Here is a 16,116-nt window from a genome sequence, read left to right as displayed (position 1 = left end):
AACTAGAGTGATTTTTGATTTTGCATATTTAGATTTTGATTTTGCATATTTTGATTTAATTAGAGAAGCAACTATATTTTTCGGATCTGGATTCTCTTTACTTATGTGATAATAAACACGGTCTAATTCTCTCAATCCTTACCACGTATCTCAATTCTTATAGGCGAGAACACGCCACATAAAATTTTCATCGGATATTTTGATAGTTGTTTTCAAGTGTGCTAGTAGTTTCAAGACCATACAGATGTTAAAGATTGAGAGAATGGAACAGGACAACAACTAACTGCATCTAAATATGTAAAAAACAAGAAATCTATGTTGTGAACAAAAAGAGAATACTAAGGCAGAATCGTTCAACCAATACCAATATACCACACATAGGTTTGTTGATATTTACAGATTCAAGTACCCAGATACCTTATTTCAAAAGAAAAGAACACAAGAATATTGTTCAAATCGCATAAACAAGAATTACTATTGCATCCTGCGGAAGGGGTAGCTACCAACAATCAATATAAATATAAGTTTCGAGGTAAATAAACTTCAAGTATTTCAAATGAAAACAAACTATCAAGGAGACAATTAGCACAAGGGGGAAAACCTGCATAGGGGCATAAATCCAATAATCAAATCCCCCGACTTACAATATAACAGTCGAAGCATTCTGATTCATGTATGTTAATAACAAATACAAGTACCAGGAGAATACAAAATACAATTGACACAAGGAGAATACAATGAACTTAGCAATATATGGAAGCATACCCGTGTTGTTTCTCTAGAATCCATTTCTAGCATTTGAAGCCTTCTGCTTGCAATTTTCTTCCTCCAGGCCATTAGTAAAAGAACCAAATGAAATTGATTGAAACGGTCTAAAGATCACCCAACAATGCTACAAGCTTATTAAATTTTGTTTTCCTTTTGTTAATTTACCCTTGCAAGCTCACACAATAATACAAACACAAACGGTTTGTGGTATCAACTGCCTTTGCTCATAACGAAAATGCAAAGGGGAAGTAACATGAACCACGAAGAGTTCAATTAGTAAAATTTTCATCTCGTTCATTCAACATTTGTTTCAATGGCTATAAAAGCCTAAACCTATTCACCAAATCCACATGATCGTCAGTAGACTTAGACAACTTCTCTGCTTCTCCAATGTTTGACTGGGGAGTCAAATTCAAGAGAACGCTCTTTGCTTCTTCTGGCAATTGCAAGGCATTAGTGAACTTTTGAATGCTCTCCTTGCTGGCATTTCTTCCTCTGGAGAGATCCTTCAGCTTCTCATATGCCTATGGGACGTTGTATCTGCGCATAACCTAATGCAAGAAAGAGTCCATCAGCAACAATGATCTCTTTTATTCTTTAATATTATTGGTTATTTTGATGTTGATTGAGCAAATGATACTCTTGATAGCGTCTCGTTGGCACATATTGTACTTTTATTGGAGGAATTTGGTGATCTCACGATGAAGCAGACTATCGTTCTATGATTTATTGCTAAGGTTGATTATCAAGTTATGGCTCTTGCTGCTTGAGGGATTATGTTGATTAAATACCTTCATCAGGAGATAGGTGTGTTTCTACCTCAGGCTATGGAAATACATCATAATAATCAGGTTCTGGCGTATATTACCAATGGTACAAACTAAGTCTCATGAGAACAGGAAGCATATAAAGGCTGATTGTCACTTCATTATGAAATGATATTGAGCAAAATGTCACTTCACATGTCAATTCAGACAGATAGGTAACGGTTTCCCTAAAACATTATCTTTTTTTGGGGGGGGGTTTGGGAGGGAGGAAGGGGAAGGGAATTTTTTTCTTTGATTTAACTAGCTAAAAATTACAGGTCTATATGCTCTTCCAGCTTAAGAAGGAATGCTAGAATAATAGTTCATAACTAGACCATCATTGAGACTTAATCTATTTATATTCTATTGGTTTTCGAGTGAAAATACCCGTCTCTGGGACTGTCATCTTTCCCAACATATAGTCAAAATAGTAGGGGATGTGGAATTAGATGTCTTATATAAAACCTTCAGGAACAATTCAACATACAAGCAGACCTTTGATATTACATCATATAACCAACAAAAGCAGAAAAAAGAAAAATTATACAAAAGCAGTCATAATAAAGTCTAAAGGGAAGTGCAGTGCACTGTCAGGACTTACTGTTTGTAAGCACCTCCCACACCTGGTCCAGGTCTTCATTGATACGAGACTCATTTACCTACTTATGATGGAGAAGAAATAAAGAATTAAGAAACAAAGAGAGTTACAAAGCAGTGTAATTTCATGTCATTATTAAATATGTAATTTGGAATGAGACATATTGATGGCACTGTATCAAAAATGTACAATAAAAGTATTATTACTTTAAAATAATGAGCTTTAAACTTCAAACTAATTTGGGCAAGTTTTAGAATAAACTTGATTAAATGTAGGGTGGCAAATTATGACCCGACCCATCAACCCGACCTGACCTGACCCGTTTATATTAGGTACGGGTCAAGTTATATGGGTCGGGTCATAAACGGGTCAACCCGAACTGAGCCGTTTATTGGATGAGTAAATTAGGTGTTGACCAGATCTGACCAGTGTAACCCAATACCGACCCGTTTAATTCTAAATGGGTTGCAAACTCCAAATATGAAGATCATCTTCGTCGTCTTCATCCTCCTTCTCCTCTCTCCTCTTCCTTCGACCCCTAGTTTCCCACCAGGTCCAGCGTCTCCGGCGCGGTCAGCCACGTCTCGGCCCTCATCGACAGCGAGCTAGCGTTTCAATGGTAGAGATCGGTCGTGGTTCTGCTCGTACAAATGAGATCGGAGGAGGACAAGGGGAGGTCAGAGAAGGGGAGGAAATGGGTGCCCGTCGTGCTCTACAACCTGGCGAGCTACAGGAAGCTGGATAACCTATCGCTGTCGGGGAACTACTTCACCTTGATGGGAGAGAACTGCTGGGATCTAGTCGAGAGTGGAGCTCTGGATCTGAGGAGGAACTACGTTGTAGGGTTGAAGGGTCAGAGGTTAGCCTGAGAGTGTGCAGGTTTTTTCTAAAGCCCAGGTTCTGTCCGGTTTTGACTTTTATGTCGTACGAGGATCAATAGGATTGGGGGGTTCGTCGGAGTGAGGCGACGGCCAAGAAGGCGGGGACCATGGTTTATAATGCTGTGAATAAGCAGCAACCTAATCCTTAATTAGGATTGTTATTAAAAGGGTTAATGTCTTGTACAATCTATGTAGCAATATTGCATATTTTGACTCGTGTTTTTCGAAAGAGTCAAATGAATTTCATCTTGATCTATATAGTATCCATGATATTGAACTGAGATTTGATAAATGGGTCCTCGAGTTATATGGGTCGGTCGGGTAACCCGTTTAACAAACGGGTCGGATCGCATTGACTCATTTGTTAAACGGGTCGGGTCGGGTCACACTTATATGGGTTGGGTCAACTATGACCCTGCCCGACCCAACCCGACCCATTTTCCACCCCTAATTAAATGTCAACATTAGGATTGTCTTTATATGTCGGTAGCATATTGAGTAAAAAGGAGCTTTTGCCACTTTTAGATGTATCTTTCTTCGCGTCAACTACTCGGACGTACAGACAGGATTTTTTCAAAAGAATCTTGCCAGATATCATAGTTATGGATCCTAAATAATAGATCTAAAGGAAATTGAAAAGGATAGCAAAGACATATTTCATCCAATATTTTTGAGGGAAATGGTTAGTACAATTTTATAAAAGAAATACTTATATAGAAAAAAACTTAAACATCCGTAAAATCATATATATTATTAGACAGATGTACATTGGATAGAAATTATGTTGACAGCAAGACAAGAATTCATCTTAAAATGGATCCACGTTTCTATGATCTTGTAATTCACAAAATTTAGCATCTTGCATTAGTGACGAATTCAAATTCAACATATGCCCAACCCAAATAGTTAAAGCAAGAACAGAACAAAAAACACACATGAAGCAAAGATCGATGACAGCGGCACATTTCCTACCAATAACACATCTAGCTTTATATCTAATTCTCTAGTGATAACTATCTCATACAGATTTTACTACTAACCTGAATCTTCCAGATTCCTTGTAGTGCACTTTTGTATGCCAAGAGTGAATACCCAGATCCAATACCCAAATTCCTCAAAACAGTGGAATCGGTCAAATCCCTCTGTCAATGATTACACATGCAATAAGTATAGTATCACTTTACCAGAATGAGACACTAAGACGTGGTTTTTGAACTGTGATATAGCACTGAACTTCACATTAGGTACTCCTCAAGAACCATGAATACAGATGGAAAAGTAAATGATACACACCTGCATATGAGAGATGGGAAATTTCGAGCTGAGAGCAGATGAAATAGCATTAGCCAAACACAAGTTGCCCTTACTATTCTAAAAATCAATGGGATTAATTTTATGAGGTATAGTTGAAGACCCAATCTCCCCAACCTTGGTCATCTGGAAAGCAAAATTATTATGAAATCATTTAGTTCAAATTGGAAGTTTGGGAGCTAAAATAGGTCGTAATATTTCATGGGTATAATGTGGAGAAATTTGGGAAATTCTAGTTTTTGTGTGTTTTTTGCAGATTTTGTGTCATAAGTCAACTCATGCACAGGCATAAGTCGACTAATGATAAGCCGACTATAAGTCGACTTATGTTCTGCTCTGGAATCGCTGTTTTTTGGCTCTTGCAAGTCGACTTATGGTGTCTATTAAGTCGACTTATGAAGTGTTCTCCAGTTAGTGTTTTTCGCTCTGCCAAGTCGACTTGTGGCCTTTGTTAAGTCGACTTATGACGAGTTTTCTGCGCAGTTAGAGTTCCTATTTGGATTCTGTTTGGGTTTCTATTTTAGTATAAATAGGAACACGATTTTGAGGGTTTGGAGGTAGCAAATTGGGGATATTTGGAGCATAGAAAAGAGGTATTTTCTGAGCTATTTGTTTAGGGTTTTATTTGGAGAGATTAGGAGCTTGTTGGTGAGATTAGTTTGTTCCTTCAAGTGATTTGTAATCTCAATTTGTACTCTTTCTCTATTAGTGAAAACACCATCCCGTTCTTGCCCCGTGGACGTAGGCAACTTGCCAAACCACGTAAATCTCTTGTGTTATTGGTGATTGTGCTTGTTCAATTTGGTTGTGATCTCTCTTGTTTGGCTTGTGTGATTCAACTGCTTTCACACCATGCACAACAATTTGGTATCAGAGCTAGGGTTAGGCTTGGGCTATTTGGAGGAGTAGACTGTTTTGGAAGTTCGGCTAGGGCTTCGTTTGGTGATAAAGGTGGGATTTTTTGGTAAAGACTATATTTTTTTCTGTTTGTATCTATTCTTCGTTTGTTCCGCATTGGTTTGTAGGCAACTTGCCAAACCATGTAAATCTCTTGTGTTATTGGTGATTGTGCTTGTTCAATTTGGTTGTGATCTCTCTTGTTTGGCTTGTGTGATTCGACCGCTTTCGTACCGCGCACAACAATTTGGTATCTGAGCTCTGGTTAGGCTTGGGCTATTTGGAGGAGTAGATCATTTTGGAAGTTTGGCTAGGGCTTCGTTTGGTGATAAAGGTGGGATTTTTTGGTAAAGACTCTATCTTTTTTAGTTTGGATCTATTCTTCGTTTGTTCCGCATTCGTTTGTTGACGTTTGAGGCTTGTTTGAAGGAGTCTCTAAAAGGATTCCTATTTGAAGAGTTAGATAGACAACATGGGTGAAGGAAGCACACCAGGATCATCCCTTACGAAGACGATACATAGTTTGAGCATCAATAACATGAAGATCGATGTTCCGAAGTTTGATGGCAAGATCAATTTCAGTTTGTGGAGATGCCAGGTGATGGATGCGTTAGACACACAGAATTTGGAAGATACTCTTAAGTTACAAGAGAAACCTACTGATATGGAAGATAAGATTTGGAAGAAGATGAATAGTAGGGCGTGTGGAGTTATTCGGTCATGCTTGATGCCGGATCTTATTTATGATGTGATGAACAAGACGTCAGCGAAGAAGATGTGGGAAACACTCAATGAAAAGTATCTTACTAAGAGCATTGAGAATCGGCTTCACTTGAAGAAGAGGTTTTATCAGTTCAAGATGAAGAAGGGAGTTTCATTAGGGAACATGTTAACAACTTCACGAAGCTACTTTCTAACATGGCCAATGTGGATATCATGGTGGAGGATGAAGACCAGGCGATGTTACTTTTGTGTTCATTGCACGATTATGGTATCTTTGTTCTCACTATGATTAATGGAAGAACAACCATTAGCTATAAGGAGATGACCTCAGCGTTGGTGAATTATGAGTTGAGGAAGAGTGTTGATGAGTCATCCGAGAAGGCATCGGGAGATGCATTAGTAGTTCATGGTCGTGGTTCAAACCGAAGCAAGAGGTCACAGTCTAGAGGTGCACATTGTGGGATTCGTAGGAATCAGTGCGCTTTTTGTAAAGAGGATGGACATTGGAAAGCTGAATGCCCAAAGTTAGATCGAGCTGAGAAGAATAAGGGGAAAGCTGTACAAGCTTCAGAAGTGAATATTGTCAAGACTAGTAGCAACAATTCAGATTCGGATTCTTCAGGCTATTCGTTATTCGTACTACCATCAGTTTGTGATGCTGACTCTACGGAGTGGGTATTAGATTCGGGTGCTTCTTACCACGTTTGCCCTAGAAGGGATTGGTTCTCCAGCTTTCAGAAGTTGGAAAGAGAGGATGTTGTGCTCATGGGTAATGGATATGCATGCTCTATTGGTGGTATTGGTACTGTTCTGATTAGGATGAGTAATGGGATGATGCGAGAGTTAGATGATGTGAGGTTTGTTCCGCAATTGAAGATGAACATTATTTAACTTGGAGCTTTGGTGGCAGCAGGCTATAGGGTGACCTTAGTGGATATAAGCTTGAAGGTCACATTAGGGTCCATGATTGTGATGAAAGGCGTCAGAAGGAGCAGTTTGTATTATTTGCTCAGAAGCACAATGATTGATAGGGGGATGATGACTTCATCAGATTTGGCTAGACTGTAGCGTTGTTTGATGCCGGGTTATTTGATTGGTAATGCCATGCATAGGTTGTTGAGGAGTGCTATGACCTACAGTTTGAAGTCCTATGAACCCATTAGTATGAGCAAGAAGACTGAGGTGGAGTTAGGCACTTCTATCCATCATTCGAGGGGTCTTCTGAGGGGTGTTCATTCAGGCATTTGGAGGCCTTCCAAGGAGCATCATTGGGAGGTAATAGGTATGTGGTTTCTGAAGTTAGGGATTGCTCTAGGCATTGGTGGGTTACAATCAAGTCCCGTTGGTGTGAAGTCCAAGAAGCCCGCAACAGATATAGGAAGTGTGTTGGTAGAAAGGTAACCCGACGTTCTGATTATGGTAGGGGTTCTTTTTTACGTTTGTGCCAAGTTCATGGCAATAGGAGACACTTCATTGGTTTGGAAACTTTGAGGCAACGTGATGAGATGGTAGATTTGGGGAACTGTCCCTTTCTGGAGGAGGATAGGCGTTTGATGTCGAGCATTGGCATTGGTGTGCGGGATAAGACATGTTTGGGCCATCTTATGTATAGGTTACCGACTGCTGCATGTAGAGATATGGGATCTGGTGGAGCTGCTTCAGATTTTGGGTTGAGTCAGATGTTTGGCTACCCGGCACTTGGTTACATCATGGATGTGAGATTTGATCCGATAGCACATTTGGGATTCAGAGGCATGTTTGATTATCAGGTATTGGCTTTTGACTTTGTTCTGAGTAGGTATGTCATATTTGACTCTCGACAGGTGGAGAGTGGTGATCAGATTATTAGGACATCGCAGAGGGTGGAGAGTGATGCTACTCCATGTTAGATGGAGACTCCAGATCATACTGCATCATTTAGGATTCTAGCTGATGTGACACAGATTGGGAATCATGTTGATTTGGACTCCAGATCATACTGCATCATTTAGGATTCTAGCTGATGTGACACAGATTGGGAATCATGTTGATTTGGATGCAGATGATAGGTTGATTGATTCCTAGCTGATGTGACACAGATTGGGAATCATGTTGATTTGGATGCAGATGATAGGTTGATTGATTCGAGTGTAGCTGATAGATGTAGTTTGGATAGGGCCATTGGTTCATCTCAGGTGGAGATGTTTGGATTGTTTCAATTTAGGGCCATTAGAGGTGCTTTCATCCGTAGACTTGGTCGTGATGTTGGAGAAGGACTACGAACTCTTCTAGCGGATTGAGACCTTTGGAGGCCGTTTTGGTGAACTACGTGAAGGCTTGATTCCTTGGGCAAGAGGATACGTAGGAAGCAGTTTTGATGCAGCCGATTTGGTGAGTAGATACCGCCGTTTGGAGAGTATTCGCATTCTCATTTGGATCTCGACTTGTTGTGGATTGAGTCCGTTCATGAAGGGTTTCCACGACGTCTTGGATGCAACAAGTGGGACATTTGGTTTGGTTGGTGTCGGCTCAGTTTTGGGAAAACTTCGCCGAGGTGGAGAATTGTGGAGAAATTTGGGAAATTCTAGTTTTTGTTTGCTTTTTGCAGATTCTGTGTCATGAGTCGACTCATGCATAGGCATAAGTCGACTTATGGTAAGCCGACTATATGTCGACTTATGATCTGCTCTGGAATCATTATTTTTTGGCTCTGGCAAGTCGATTTATGGTGTTTGTTAAGTCGACTTATGAAGTGTTCTCCAGTTAGTGCTTTTCGCTCTGCCAAGTCAACTTGTGGCCTCTGTTAAGTCGATTTATGACATGTTTTCTGCACAGTTAGAGTTCCTATTTGTATTCTGTTTGGGTTTCTATTTTGGTATAAATAGGAACACGATTTTGATAGTTTGGAGGTAGCAAATTGGGGATATTAGGACCACAGAAAGAGGTATTTTCTGAGCTATTTGTTTAGGATTTTTTTTGGAGAGATTAAGAGCTTGTTGGTGAGATTAGTTTGTTCCTTCGAGTGATTTGTAATCTCAATTTGTACTCTTTCTCTATTAGTGAAAACCCCATCCCCTTCTTGCCCCGTGGACGTAGGCAACTTGCCGAACCACGTAAATCTCTTGTATTCTTGGTGATTGTGCTTATTCAATTTGGTTGTGATCTCTCTTGATTAGCTTGTGTGATTCGACCGCTTCCATGCCGCACCCAACATATAGTGGTCAAGCATAAGAAAGTTACCTGCTTAAAATAACCTAACAAAATATAGCCCATATGTCCCGATCAAAATCAGTCAGGATGTTATTAAACTAAACAACTGCGTTGAAAAGCTTTGTGATATAGTCATGCGGCTCAATCTGTATACGGAGCAAGCAACCGGCTCAGATAGAGAGTATGCATCCAAGTCAAGTGCCATTCCATTCATAGGCCACAATGATGTAACCTTTCAGACAACACAAACTTAACAAAATTATTAGCTAGCGCTGCAATTCCATTAATATTTATGCACTAACTAGTTGGTGTAGAATAGGCTAATTGATAAATGTACTGTAATTCCAAGATAGATGGATAACCTGCAAGTGTATCTACTTATTATCAAGCATGCACATGATAGTATCTACTTACTATATGAATCACCTTTTGTAAGCTCTTGAAACGTGAAATGGCAAAAAAAAACCTACATTTCATTTACCTGAGTCGATTGCAAAACTCATATTAATGAAAATCTTGAGGCTCTATTAGTTATACACTTTTACAGTTTGTATAGTTGCCTAAATCTTCACGGGGACTATTTACTAGTAAACTAGTTCAAGTAGAGAACAATGAATACGAGCAACAGTGTCAAAAAGTACTGGTAAATAAAGTACTTCTCCCATTAATGAAACCTATCCAAGTCATCCACAAAGGAAAAACTATATCAAAATCGTCTATGCACTACTTAATTACGCAAAAAAATTCCATCAAGCTGAAATGAATCAGATAGGTAAAACCTTGCAAACAGAAAAGTAGTAGAAGTAATTAAACATGTCTATTTTATGTAAGGGTTGAAACCTAACCCCAAAGAGGTCACGAACTCAGCTGCAACAGTTGGCCAATCAGTATCAGGATATGTAACTTTATGTGCATTGTAGTTTCCAACAGCTCCAGCACACTTGCCTAATATTTGCACTTCTGTTAAGGTCTTCCCTACTTCACTTAGTCTGAAAGAAAAATTTGCCATCTCCTTTCCCAAAGTAGTGGGTGAAGCAGGCTACAAAGGGAGTTAGAAGATATCAGAACTAAACCACATAAACCTATTACAAAAGCAAATCATTTATTCCTGTAGCATAACGAAGAAAATTATCAATATGATATTTCAGCTGCTTTGAGCAGTCAACTTAGTATATGTCTGCTTCTAATATTGGTTATGTCACGTTCCGGCCTTACGGGCCCATTGGTACGGTACAAGCCGTGGGACCCAATAAGTGTAACGTGTTGTTTGGCTCAATCTACTGCCAAATTGACTTACCGATGTTACACTTAAATAATTAAAGCCACTTAAATTCTCACTCATTTCCTGATGTTGGACTAAATAGGAGTGTCACAAACACCCCACCTTAAATAAGCGACGCCCTCATCATGACATGACAATTTGCACATCCCGGTATTACTAAGTTATGTGGACTCTAGAGATAGCACCCACCGCACTCACGCAATATAGCACTTAGCTCCGCATAGCACTTACCTCCATACTTCAGACTTGCAATTGCTATGATACAATTTGTCACGCCCCGGGCCGCCGGGCCCATTGGTGCAGTACAAGCTGTGGGACCCACCAAGTGTAACACGTTTGACTCAACCCACTGCCAAAATCAACTAGTCGTGTTACACTTGAGTCTTGGGCATACCTATTTAAGCAACTTAACTTCTCACTCATTTTTTGGTGTAGGACTGAATAAGAAACAAAGACATGATTATATTATTTTGAACCTTCATATTGAAAAGGTTCCATTCAATTTATTTCATAGCATCAAGCTAAAAACTTGTGAAGAAAGGAATGTAGAACATATCCTGCAAACATATATGAATGAAGATAAATAGTATAATCTTTATCAAACCAGTAATTATACATGATGTAGAAAATTCCTGAGTTTCAGCATGTAATCATTATTTAATTATTTCTATATATGCCCCGCCCCCCAAGAAAAAGCTTACTTTTGTATAAAAAATTTCACCAAAATGACCAGCCAGAAATCTTTGAGTTATTTCAACCAAAAAAATCTACCACCAGGACATTAGGGAAAAATTCTTAGTGGAATATTACCTTGTGCACCTTAGGTTAAGTTTAACTTTTTAAACCCAAGAGTACATTGTTTTTCTTTGAGTACTCCCACTTCTCTAATCCTTCTCTAAACGTGCTCTTGTCAGTTGCATCCCTACTCCATTTGGGATAAATTTTATTAAGAATTTAGGATTGCTAAATAAATTAGTTCATGGAAACGAAAAAGAATTTTTCTTTTTCCTTAAAGCATTCTCTACATTTTCTTTGTCTAATAGCTTCTGATTCTTTTTTTAAATCAATATGTACAATAAACTATGTCCTTCTATGAGTAAACACAAATTAAAGGGAAATATTAGATTTTCAATTATACTTATATAGCATTAAAGTTTTGTAGATAACATCTAATCAACAAAAAGTTGGTATTCCGTTATAACAAGAGTTGCCTCTCATCTAGAACTGAAAATACCTGTCCATAAGTGAGAGACAACATGGAGATATGAGCATTTTACTTGACTAATTTGCATATTGCATTCAACAACTCAATCATCACAGGAAATATTACAGTGTTGAACGCCTCCTTCAGTGCCAATGCATCGGCTAAATTATTTATATCCTCTGATGTACAAGCAAAATGGAAAAACTCCAGTACCTAAAAAAGAATTTTGTAGAATCTGATGTCAAATATTAAGCATTAAATGAAATCTTTGAAATCACAGTTAGTCGTAGTTATAAAAAGAGGAAGCATAGAGTACCCACAACAAGGAACATCAAAAACTCACCTCAGCAATCTCAGCATTGGATTGACATTTCTGTTTCAAGAAGTATTCCACTACTTTAACATCGTGGTTAGTTACTTTTTCAATCTTTTTCACTTCGAGAGCATTAGCTTTGCTGAAGCCACTAACTATACTTTCTAAATAAGACCTGGCATTCTCGCTAAAGCTTTGAACCTCCTTGATTTCAGGTAATTATGATAATTTTAGCAACCATTTTAACTAAAAAAGAATCGCTTCAGATTAGCATTTTGCACTAAGTAGCCAACATGAAAATAACTACAGTGGCCATCTTTGTCATATCATGATGGGTAAGGGAGAAATAGGTAAACCTTTTTTACTTGTAAGTTACCTCTTTCTCCATTACCCAAGACATGACTACACTATGACAAGTTTTAATGAAGACTGCTACCTATATTAAATGAGAGGCTGGACGTTTTGTCAGATTGTAAAAGAAAGCACACTAATAAGCATGACCTAAATAAACAACTTTCGATGGACTCATACAAAAACTGCTAATACTACATCATATGCAAATTTATTAGAAGAGGGGTACTATTGTCAGATATGCATATCAAATATAAATATCCCAACGGTTCATAGAAGATTTTAGGCACAACTTTAAACCTTTTGAGCTAACTAAGACTTTAAACCTTTTATCTAAATACCTGAGACATATTATGATTTGTAAGCCACACGAACAAGGATATCCAATCAACAACCACAGTTTCTTCATGCTTTTCCAGAAACATTTCTTTATCATTCGCTACAAAAATGATTGTATAATCTACATTTAAATATGAAACCATTATTCTTAAAAAAACATAATGTAAGACTAACACCGTGCTGGTGTTGAATAAAAAAGCACTGATTAAATATGTATTCTTACATGAGAATTTAATGAAAGTTACCTCGACCATTACACGGCAACGGATTAACCCATATTCACTAAAGAATGGGTGCAAATCCTTGACTTTCTGCAAATATCGGCCATCTAAAGGTGATAATGCCATAATGCTAAAAGACTCATGATCAACAACCTCCACTTCACGATGATGCTCCATCTAAAACATTAATGTTAACACGTCCAAAATATATTCAACCAGTTGTCCAAATATGAGGAAAATTGAAGAAAAAGGATCACCAAAAATATTAGATCATTCCGGATCAAACTTAATCGTCATTGAAGATTCATAAGCCCAATTATTGGATTGAATACAACTTACTGTAAATTGGGGACTGCCTAAGGATCATCTTAATTTATTTAAAAAAATTAAGAATGTGAAGTTCAAAATACAACATTGGAAGCCCTACATTACAAATTCAGAAGAAGAAAAAAAAAGTGACCTATAGCATATGGTATTTATTATTTACTAACAGTTTTATGCTCTATCCCAAAATATTCCCTCCCGTAAACTTATAAAAAATCCTATCTTTATTCAAAAATCCAAAAGATGCCACCTTTGAGAAACATTTAAAGATTATAGTATATGAGATTTAAGAAAACTTAGCAACGAAATAATCACAAAAAAAACAAAAAAACAATCATGCAGCCAATAAAAGATAGGGCTTGTGTTCGTGAAAATTCCCCAGCCAGGAAACCGGGAATGTAGATCTTTGCCTTCGTAGTCGTGACTCCTTCTGAACTGCTCAACAAAACCCTAAGTGGTTCGAATCACCGAGGAGGGGTGGGCTGAATCCGAAACCCTAGCTGGCCTGATCGTCTGCTGATCAAAGACAGAAAGGGAGAGGAGGAAAAGGGCAACAAGAAAGCGAATGGGGCGTGAGGGGGTGATAAGAGCTTTTCCATGGAGTTGCAGACGAGATCGAAAACCTAACCCTAGATTTTTAAGGGGGGATTTGTTCGGGGTTTAGTGGAGCGGGAAAAAGGAGCCGCCTTTTTTGTTTTAAGGAATCGGAGAGAGCGAGGAGCGAGTGCCTCGGTTCATTTTATACGCATTTCATGTGGAGGTTATGTTCAGTTCATCAGATATTTTCTTTAAAAGGAAGGTAAATGATGGATAATATAATAATGCATATTGACTTTTGGCAAAACTTTGTTGTAGGTCCCTCATGTGCTAGCCAAGTATCGTTTCGGTCCTTTCAGATCATCTATATCCTATTACTAAAAACTCTTACCCTTGAAAACACCACTTGGAAAAAATGACACATACCATTGAAAACGCCACCTGACAAAAATATCTATTCCTATCTTCTTCTACCGCTTCGTTCCTAGCTCCGCCGCTTTAGATTCCAAAGCTCTGATGCATCTTCGTTTTACCCTTTCTTCAATGACACATACCCTTTCTTCTGCCTCCTCACTCTTAACAATTTCCCCCACATTATTTGTTTTACCCTTTCTTCAATCCGACCCTCCAAGGCGCGGGTCACTTCAATCCGACCCTCCAAGCCGTGGGTCACTTCAATCCGACCCTCCAAGGCGCGGGTCACTTCAATCCGACCCTCCAATGTGCGGGTCACTTCAATCCGACCCTCCAAGCCGTGGGTCACTTCAATCTGACACTCCAAGCCGTAAGTCACTCAAGTTTGACCCTCCTAGCCGCGTGTCACCCAAGTCTGACCGCACCAGAGCCGAGACAGGAGACACTCTGCACCCGTCTTTCTGATTCCGTTGAGTTCTGCCCCTGCTCTGATTGATCCGATACTTCCAATGAAGCCTCATGGTAGTGTAGACTAGTTCAAAAGCAAGAAGCTAATGGCGGATCATCTGGGTCCTTTGTACAAGGATCAACGCAAAGATGTGATCAAAGAGCGCTTGGGTCCGGTGACTAAACCCCGAGCAACTGCTCGAACTGATGGTCGCACACGCCCTCGCAACAAGTCAGTGCCTTCCCATAATGGGAAAGCCCCTGTAACTGACCGCCTCGGACGGTGAATTGAAGTCCAAGAGCCTGTCAAGAGTTCACGCTTACAAATGCGTGGCTCTAAACGTGTGACTCTTGAGAACGCCAACAAGGCGGCAAATCCCCAGAAATAAACGTATTCGTCTGACAATGACAATGTTATACCTTGGAAGTCATACCAACACATAATAGATTGCTCTGGTCATTATACCGATGAGTTGTACTATCAGGCTGGGGGTACGAACAAATCTCGAAAGAGAAGTACCCGGGAAGCGGACCCTCAATGTCCGTGCGCCGAGATTATCAGGGCAGTATTATTAGCGTGTAGCTACCCCAAGACCACTTCAAAGAGGGTCTCGGTATTCTAGAGGATCTCCAATAAAACAACCAAGTCCAAACCAAAGCGTTTCCGCAAAAAACGATCGACTGTTTGAGATGACGAATTCCAAGAAGTTACCATCAATATGGTCAATAAGGGAAAATCCTTGATTGTTTCAAGTGGTTCTAGCCCTGACATTTCTCCAGGAATAAGAGTTAATTCGGGAATAGCCTAACTGATGTCTCGACTCTAGCTGGAAGCAGTCAGACCTAAACAATCCGGAGTCACAGTTAATATGGCTGATAGAGGAAAGTCAATTCAACCCTTTGGTTCTGACCCTCTCATATCGCATTGTCTAACCCGTTGCGATCGGTAACCATTAGACAAAGTGATTATCAGAGGATGCAGAAGGGATTATCCTCGGATGATGAAACATCAGATGCCAATTTCGCCGTCGCTTCTGATAACATGGTGTCTAGCCTAGGACAATCTCGCGAGGCATTCATGATTAACACCAAGGAAGTAGCCAAAATGGTTGAGGATGCTTTAGCCAAGCAGAAAGAAGCATTTAAAATTGAAATGGAAATGGCTATGTAGGAGATGTGACAAGAGCACGACCAACAGATCCGAGCCTTGTCGAATCAGATAGGTGAATCCAGTCATCGCAACAATGCTAACTAAGCAGATAGCGATTTAGATGTGGATGAACACCTTAATATTGATAACCCTCTCATTGACCAAAACGCTGGGAGTGGCCCCATTGAGAATAACGACGCTGGGGATGGTCCCACTAATGTTGACAACACTGGGGGTGGCCCCGTTGTTCCTCCTCAAAATTGACTAAGGAAGGATACGAGTGAGGATGAAAAGATAAAAGATCTCGAGAACAAAGTCAATGCTCTGTTGTTTACTTGAGAGGTGAAGAAGACTAATATTC

At 39.3% G+C, this 16,116-nt stretch overlaps 1 pseudogene; it reads right to left on the bottom strand.

The window, feature by feature from the left end:
• Positions 1,086-13,060, bottom strand: LOC109845852 (annotated as a pseudogene).

This window comes from Asparagus officinalis, chromosome 6 (assembly GCF_001876935.1).
Source record: "Asparagus officinalis chromosome 6, Aspof.V1, whole genome shotgun sequence".
Taxonomy (NCBI): Eukaryota; Viridiplantae; Streptophyta; class Magnoliopsida; order Asparagales; family Asparagaceae; genus Asparagus; species Asparagus officinalis.
This window is presented reverse-complemented; position numbering and strand designations above follow the sequence as displayed.